The 10000-nt window shown below is 32.3% G+C and overlaps 1 pseudogene; it reads right to left on the minus strand.

Moving 5' to 3' along the window:
- LOC137643693 (uncharacterized) overlaps positions 1-10000 on the minus strand; it is a 174979-nt pseudogene that overhangs the window by 16835 nt on the left and 148144 nt on the right.

The following is a 10000-nucleotide window of genomic DNA, read 5'->3' on the forward strand; positions in this document are numbered from 1 at the left end:
AAAGAAATTCTCGTTTCTTTTACTTATATAGAAATATTTGTTTCTTTTACTTATAAAGAAATACTTGTTTCTTTGACTTATAAAGAAATACTGGTTTCTTTTATAAAGGATTTTTTTTAATAGTGTATTATTATGACTGACTGTTTTAACAGTCTTCAGTGGAAATATTGAATTGTAAAACATTAAGATTTATCTTTTAATGACAATATTTTCCTTTTAGCTTGACAATTCTTCTATAATATAGAAGAATTGTCAAATATAAATATGGAAGCTATAAATAATCTAATCTGACTTGAATGCTTTTATTCAAGATAAATATCTTATCTTTATCTTAGATTTATAATGAAATGTCTTATACAAAAATGAAAGTCAATATTAAAAAATAAGTCCTGTTTGTTGAACAGTTTCTCTTTCTATTAGTTAGTCAGTATTTTTACATGATTAGGTTTTAACTATCTTATTATTATTATTATTATTATTATTGTTGTTGTTGTTGTTGTTGTTGTTGTTGTTGTTGTTGTTATCATTATTCTTATTCTTATTATTATTATTATTATTATTATTATTATTATTATTATTATTATTATTATTATGTTTTAACTACAGCTGCAATTTTGCCAGCATACAAGCTCTTATTATACTGCTGCTTACGATCAACATCTTAAATTACCACCCTTAGTGTTTGTTGTCTCATTCGTACAATAACTTTTGTTGTATTTTGACCCTAATAAACATATTTTACACCGTAAGCAATATTAATAGCATTACTAGTGTTTTCTCCGTTTACGTATTTGTTAAATGTACCAAGAGATTGATGTAGATTTGCACAAACAAGGTAACGTACATACACATTTGCCAAGACGTTACTTTGTAAATTTCGTAAGCATATTCAAGGAAACTTCACCTAATACTTGGCCCCAGAACGTAAACAGCCTGATGTGTGCGGATGAAAAGCGTTTGTAAGTTGATATGGAAATTTACAAGAATTTTTTTTTCTTTTTTTTTTTTGGAAGGGTGTTAAGTAAACTAGTCTGGAAAGTAAAATCAATTTTTTGTATGCGTACGTGCAATATGTGTGTATATATATATATATATATATATACATATATATATGTATGTGCAGTAATGTGTTATTTATATATATGTATATATATATTATATATATATATATATATATATATATATGTATATATATTAATTATATGTATGTAAATTTATGTATATACATATATATTTATATATATATATATATATATATATTCATATATTTATATATATATATATATATATATATTATGTATGTGCAGTAATGTGTTTATTTATATACATGTATATATATATATATATATATATAAAAGTCTACAACTTACGCGGTGTAAAGTGGACGGTATTGGAGTCATAAGTAGTAGCCCCTTGGCTGCACTTGAGAAAGGCGTAGTAGGTGGTGTGAGGCACCAGGTTGGCCAAATTGATGTGCTTCTCCTTCGCCTGCACCTCCGTCTGTACGTGCATTTCTTCGGTCATGGGGCCGTAATGGAGCGAACATGACGTCATCAGTTCACGGGGGCCCGAGGCCGTGACCCAGGTCAAGACGGCGCCGTCACCCGTGACCTTTGTTACTGCCACTCGTAGAGTTTCGGGGACCATAACAACGCCTGTGGAATATAGAGAATAAGGTCAAAGGAAAGTCTCATAATAAAGGTCAGGTTAAATAGTTATGAGATGCAACTATTTTAGAATTCGTGTTGCAATACTCGTAGAGATTCGGGGACCCTTACAACGCCTGTGGAATGTAGAGAATAAGGACAAAAACAAAGGTTAGAAATAGGTTGATATGCTTTGCAAAGGATATTCATATGATATAGGTTGGATTATAGAATAATTGTTATTATCATTATTATTATTATTATTGTTATTATTATTATTATTATTATTATTATTATTACTACTATTTGCCAAGCTATAGCCCTAGTTGGAAAAGCGGAACGCTATAAACCCAGGGGCTCCAATAGGGAAAGTAGCCCAGTGAGAAAAGGAAACCAGGAAACATTAAATATTTTAGGCACAGCAACGTTAAAATAAATATTTCCTATATAAAACTATAGATACTTTAACAAAAAAAAGAGGACGAGAAATATGATAGAATAGTGTGCCCGAGTGTACATTCAAGCAAGAGAACTCTAACACAAGACAGTGGATGTCCATGGTACAGAAGCTATGGCACTATCCAAGACTTAGAGAACAATGGTTTGATTTTTGAGTGCCCTTCTCCTACAAGAGCTGCTTACGATAGCTAACGAGTCTTTTCTACCCTTACCAGGATGAAAGTGGCTACTGAATAATTAGAATGCAGTAGTTAACCCCTTGAGTGAAGAAGAATTGTTTGGTAATCTCAGTGTTGTTAGGTGTATTAGGACAAAGGAGAGTATGTGAAGAATAGGCCAGACTATTTGGTGTATGTGTAGGCAAAGGGAAAGTGAACCTTAACTAGAGAGAAGGATCCAATGTAGTACTGTCTTGCCAGTCAAAGGACCCAATATCTCAATAGCGGTAGTATCTCAACGGGTGGCTGGTGCACTGGCCAACCCACTACCATGAAAAGAAATCAACTATTGGATAATTCGCGTTGCAATACTATAAATGATTGTATTATGATTATAAAAAGAAAATTTATATTTTATTTTTGACTTGTTTTTTAGTGTGGTTGTGTTTTTTCATCAAGTTATTACATACATGTTTGTCTTTTTTTATAAAGATTTTAAGTTTCCTTTAAAACATAGTAAAGAATAAAAGTATGTAACGTATGAATTAACAGATGGCGCTAGTGGGGAGGTATACATTGACACCATGTTGGTTATATACAATAGTTTGCCGAAATTAGTTTAGTGAAATTCCTTGATAATTCAAACCAATTAAGAAAACCTTTATTCTTATAACAACAAATTTATTCTAAATATCAAATAAATTTAAGTTTATTTTTTTTTCTTTTGCATTTGTGATGTAAAAAACATCACTCGACAAACAGTATTAATAAACAACTAGATAACGAGTTTACTAAATATATATAGTTTATGCTCTCCAAATAATCCCTTTGTTGATTTAATATGACTTAGAGGAGAGCTATGTTATTTGTCAATAAATGGTTTGTGTTTACAGATTTTCGAGGATGTAAACAATGTGCCCGTGCAGGGCATTCTTTTACGAAGCAGGGGTAAACAAACGCTCTCCCAATAAGTCCCCTTTGTTTAAACAAATCTCCTACTTCAAGGGTCTACTTCAAGGGTCACAATCTCGAGTAACAAGTACTATTGCTCCAAAGTTTTTTTTTTTTTCTTTTTTTTCACGTTGAAATCTATTTTGCAAATTTATTCGATACATATACGTATATGTATATGTATATATATATATATATATATATATGTATGTATTATACATATATATTATATATATACATATATATATAATATATATACATATATATAATATATATACATATATATAATATATATATACATATATATAATATATATATACATATATATATATGTATATATATATATACAGTATATATATATATATATATATACACACACATATTGGTTTCCTGTGTTTTTAATTTCGGTGGTGATTAATAAATTCACTTTGGTAAAAGTAAGGAAAATGTTTATACCGAATGAAGAATGTGTTAAAACTCCAGATTTTTTTTTTCAATGAAATGTATTGCATAAGTGTATTGGGCGAGATATATATTAACATATTTGTTTCCTGTGTATTTAATACCGATGGTTATCAATAAATTTGCTTTTGTAAAAGTAATGAAAATATTCATATTAAGAATGTATTAACGTTCCTTTTTTTTTTTTTTTTTTTTTTTGCATTGAAATATATTTTACAAATGTTTTATAAATGCATCAGGCGAGATATATATTTACAACTTCGTTTCCTGTGTTTTTATTACCGGTGGCTAATAATAAATTTCCTTTTTGTAATAGTAAGGATTTTTTTTTTATTAAGAATGTGTTAAATATTTTTTTTCTAAATGATATATGTTTTACAAATTTATTCGGCGAAATATGAATTTACATCTTGGTTTCCTGTTTTTATTACCGGGGGCTATTCATAAATTTCCTTTTTGTAATAGTAATTAAATTTCTTTTATTAAGAATGTGTTAAAACTCCAGTTTTTTTTTTTCGTATTTAGATGTATTTTACAAATGTATTGGGCGAGATATATATCTACGTCTTGATTTCCCGTGTTTTTGTTAGCAGCGGCTATTAATGAATTCTCTTTTGCAAATAGTAAGGAATGTATTTTTTTTATTGAGAATGTGTAAAATATTTCGCATAATCGAGGTGCATTTAGGTACAGAAACAATCTACATTAAGGCATTTATCATTTATCCGGAGTTTCTTTGAAAAAGAAAAGAAAGGAAGAAAAAAAACTTGGAGTTATTATTCGAGGTTTTTATCATTTAATAAAAGAAATAATTTAATTTTAATTAAAAGGATTTTCATATTGATTTTTACCTATATAATGGCATAAAAATGATAAGAAAGCTAAAATTATCTTTTTGGATTTCATCATTTGATAAAACAAGTCATTTCATCTTAATTAAAAAAGGTTTTCATATCAACTTTTACCTATTTTATAGCATAAAAATCTAACTAATTTTCAGTGCTTGGCTTAAAAGTCTAATAGCATCGTCAATATCCATATAAACGGTCTTATATCCCAGTTTTCACTTATTTACCTATATTCCTGTTCGTATATTAAACGCAATCTGGCTCAGCCCCTATATTTCAACATATGAATGAAAATTCATCAACACCCTGAATAAACAGAGAGGAAATTAAATGTTCGTTGTGCTTATTCATAGTGTATAAATTCTACATTTCATATTTACTCTTAGTAAAGAAAGAAGTCATATTACCCTACAAATAACATATAAGATTGAGGACTGGATAGAGAAACTATCGGTAGTTTGAACCAAATGTTATTTTGGTTTTTATACAATTCTCTTCATGGTGATTTTCAAGTAATGGGAGACCCAGGCCTACATGGCTGAGGACTATGAAGCGTTAGGTAGGAGATGATGAATGGAGAAGTATTGATTTAAAAGCTCAAGATAAAGACATTAAAGACATGGCTGAGGACTATGAAGCGTTAAGTATTAGATGATGAATGGAGAAGTATTGATTTAAAAGCTCAAGATAGAGACGACTGCTGAAATCTAACCGAGGCCCTTTACGTCAAAAGGCGTAGGAGAAGATGATGGCGATCTTCTATTATTAATTTGTTTTTTTTTTCCCATTTGTATGGGATAAGCACGGTTGCCTTCCTTTTGAAGGACTTTGCTTTGGCTTTGGGGGTAGACTGTAGTTCACGTGTTGTACCAGTCACCAGGGTCCATCTTCACAGCAGCGAGGGGTCCTGGCGCTGTTAGTTCGACAGTTCGAGACGTGTGGGGTGTCTGTTATATTTTTAGGTGTTGGAGTGGCTTTGTTGTGTGTGTATTAGTCTGTAACAGCCATTTGCTTTAAGCAGACCTATGACGATGATTGATACAATCGAATTTATTAAATACAGTTTATAGAGAATAATAGTTATCTGTTCACAACTTCGTGTTTTATTCTTCTTCAGACTTGGGATCTTAGTGAAAGGAAGGTTCGTTGTGGCTTAATCATATATTACATACATGTTTTGTATTTATTGCATACATACACATGTACATAAAAGCATGAATGGGTACTTACATCCGACATATATGTTTGAATGTTGTATTTATATAGATAAGTACTACATGGTCACTTCATACATATCCAATTATAATGGAATGCAAATATTATTATAAAGTAGATATGCATATTCTTGAGAGAGAGAGAGAGAGAGAGAGAGAGAGAGAGAGAGAGAGAGAGAGAATGCAGTATATTTTGAGAGTTAATTCAAATCCTCCTAAAACAAATTCCTAATATTAAACGTGATTTTGGGACGTGAGTTCTAAAGTTAGAAAAGAAAACTATATCAACCCTTTTCCATCTTGTTTTTTGTTATGCAAACATTCCAATAGGATAACGGGTTACAATGATCTGAAACCTTCGACAAATAACATGGATAATTTGATGGTATCCTTTAATTATGCCAATGAAGATCAGCATTGACCTTGTTTACTTGATTTGAATAATGTAAGGATAAATTCGAGGTCAGGTTCAGAAATAAATGAAAATAGAAAAGCTCTCTGAGAGTGAAGACCTCTGCCTATGCAGCTTATTTCTCAAAACCAGCTTGTCTTTCCCAGAATCAATTTAGACCGTAGGCGTATTTAAAGTCTGTGTGACAATCATGTGCGAACGTGTTGTTAAAGGTTAGGGTTAATTCGGTCGACCTTTTGCTCGACCTTAACCTTGACCTTTGACCTAGGACTTTGAAAATTGAATCACTTCCACGTCTCAACATAACAATTAATCCTTGAAAGTTTCACTATTCAATGAGTTAAATTATGGCTAGGAAGTTTTTCAAAAACCGACAAACGGACAAAACATTGTAAACAACATAACCTCCTCTTAACTTCGTTAGTGGAAGTAAATATTATAAAAAGGAAAACAGAAAGGAAGCTTATCTATATAATGACTTGTATTCAAAGCATTTTACTTCCATATTTTACCTTTTTAAATTCATGATTGTAATGTATTCACAAAAATTCTTCAGGACCTGTGTAAATTAATATGAATGTATGTATATATATATATATATATATATATAGATAGATAGATAGATAGATAGATAGATAGATAGATATAATTATAACGTGTTAAAAAATATCCTCCAGACTGCCCCATATCGAGAGCATATAATCACCAATAATGAAAATTTTCCGGATGCACGCTTTCCCCTTTATCTCTAATATTCACGGATGCATTGCAATTGTGCCCATTGTTCCTACAGTTGCACTAAAAAAACCATTACCATTGCGCACATATTCCCATTACTATTGCGGTAGAAAACCATCTGAGAAACGTGATGTAAATAATATTATAGGTATTTATGATAAGTAGTGACCTATGGGGATGGCGTGGGCAGCACATCCATGTTCCACTTGCCAGAACAGAGGAGCAGTGAGATAATGTTGATTTACGAGCGAAGTGAGCCACTGCGTAGCAAAAACCATCTGATGGACGCGATATAAATTATAGGTAATTATGATACTTAAGTAGTGACCCATGGGGATGGCGTGGGCTGCACATCCTTTGTATCGCTTGCTAGAACAGAGGAGCAGTGAGGTAATGTTAATTCGGGAGCGATGCGAGCCACGGGGTAGCAAAACCCTTCTGAGGGGTGAGATATGAATTATAGGTAATTATTATACTTAAGTAGTGACCTATGAGGATGGCGCGGGCAGCACAGCCATGTACCACTTGCCATAACAGAGGAGCAGTGAGATAATATAACGAGGATGGCGTGTGCATAGTAAATCCTTGTACCGCTTGCCAGAACATAGGAGCAATGAGATAATGTTAATTTTCTAGATAAGTTAGCCACGGCGGAGCAAAATCCACTTGTTATACTATTATATTACCATAACCGTATGCAGTAGGGCAGTTTGCCAAAAGAATTACTTGAAGAACATCCTTGTCTGGTGATCGCTAGACTGGAGTTCGAGTCCTGCTCAAACTCGTTAGTTCCTTTTGCTGCGGCAACCTCACTATCCTTGTGAGCTAAGGATGGGGGTGGGGATATTTGGGGAACCTATAGATATATCTGCTGAGTCATCAGCAGCCATAATCTGGCCCTCCTTGTTCCTAGCTTGTGTGGAGACGATCTTGGGCGCTGATTTTATGTATATATGGCGAGTCTCTAAAACATTGTCCCTTGCCTCTGCCATTCATGAGGGGCCTTTGAAAGCGAAAAGAGACTCGCAAATGTAATACACCCACATTCACAACAACAAAAGTGATCCCGGAGGTCACGAAGGAGGAATTCCATTAATATATTATATATGGCTTCTCAAGTCATCAATTACCCGGATGTGAAGAAGCATGACACGTCTCCCAAGAGCTTTCTCCCTTAATCAATGTCTCGGTCGGCTGCTGATTAAGCCGAGTTCGTAGCCAATAATGACTGGTGATTTGTTGCAGGTCCTCTCCTAAATTCTTTTTTTTTTTATTATTATTATCTCCGCCAACGAAGGTGGAAGGCGGTTATGTTTTACCCCCTGTTTGTGTGTTTGTTAGTGAACACCTTCCTGGCTACAAATTTAATCGTAGAGTAATGCAACTATCAGGGATTAACTGTTATGTGAAAAGCTGAAAATTATTAAATTTTGGAAAGTCAAGGTCCAAAGGTGAAGGTCACGGTCAAGCAAAATGTACAATCACGTAATCAACCATAAGTTTAAACATCGTTGTCACAAAGAATTCGAACTTGGATTAAATGTGTGTATGAAAATCCACGCCAATTAATACATGTTAATGTCAAAGGCTAAGGTCGAGTTGAAGGTCAAGGTCACGTAAAAGGTCAAATTCCGGTCATCAACTATGCTACCACAATTTTAATCGTAAAGTAATGAAACTTGTTTAAGTCTGTTTCAGTTTTCTTTATCTTTTCCCTTTTATGCGTTTATGTTAATATAGACAGTATTATGTTGTGGTTACCAGATATTTTCTTAACTCAATGAAAGGTCGTTGTTGTATTAAGAATTTTCTTATTTTTTATTTTGTTTTTATGGTTCTATTTAAAATTCAGGTTATTAGCCTATTCTTAATTCAGAAGGGAAAAAATCTTTATTTTTCATCATAATTAGAAATTTTTTTTGTCGATCTTCTTTGGTTTCTTTTGTTACACTTCTACATTTCTGTATTACTCCTATTTTCTTTTCCATGTCTATATATATATATATATATATATGTATATATATATATACATATATATATATAATGTATATATATATATATATATATACAGTATATATATATATGTATGTATGTATGTATGTATGTATGTATGTATGTATAGATATGTATACCTGCAAGGAAACGCAATAGATAAAGTAAACGGATATTTCTTGCTTATGAATATATTGAAAAAAAGGGACAAAGTCTTGATTATTATTATTATTACTTGTTAAGCTACAACCCTAGATGGAAAAAAACAAGATGCTATAAGCCCAGGGGCACCAACAGGGAAATTAGCCCAGTGAGGAAAGGAAACAAGGAAAAGTAAAATATTTAAAGAACTGTAACATTTAAATAAATATTTCCTATATAAACTATGAAAACTTTGAAAAAACAAGAGGAAGAGTAATGAGATAGAATAGTGTGCTCGAGTGTACCCTCAAACAAGAGAACTCGTCAATTATCTTTCTTTTGAGGCACTTTTGCTTGCTTCTGTTACGTAAATCATAATTTATTTGCAGTGTATATATATATATATATATATATATTCCATTTTGGAGCCCTAGGGCTTCTAGCATAATAATCTTCCCTATATAATAAAGTACAAGTGTCAGGTGTTATATATATATATATATATATATATATTCAAATAAGCCATATATATTTTTGATATATTAATGTCTGGATTCTCTTAACAACCTCGGGATCACAGACCCAGGCGAAATCTCACAAAGACAAGAGCTTGGCTCCGGCCGGGAATCGAACCCTGGTCGGCAAGCTTATATAGACAGTGACTTAACCCACTTGGCCAAGTGGGTTAAGTCACTGTCTATATAAGCTTGCCGACCAGGGTTCGATTCCCGGCCGGAGCCAAGCTCTTGTCTTTGTGAGATTTCGCCTGGGTCTGTGATCCCGAGGTTGTTAAGAGAATCCAGACATTAATATATCAAAAATATATATGGCTTATTTGAATATGAAAAACACGTAAAAATGTGCAAAATTTATCATATATATATATATATATATATATCTTTCCTGTCACGTTCAGGGATGAGAAGGAGTAGTCATATTCTGGGGGGAGGGGTTACCCCGAGAGGTACACTCAAAAACC

Source organism: Palaemon carinicauda, chromosome 7 (assembly GCF_036898095.1).
Source record: "Palaemon carinicauda isolate YSFRI2023 chromosome 7, ASM3689809v2, whole genome shotgun sequence".
NCBI classification, from domain to species: Eukaryota; Metazoa; Arthropoda; class Malacostraca; order Decapoda; family Palaemonidae; genus Palaemon; species Palaemon carinicauda.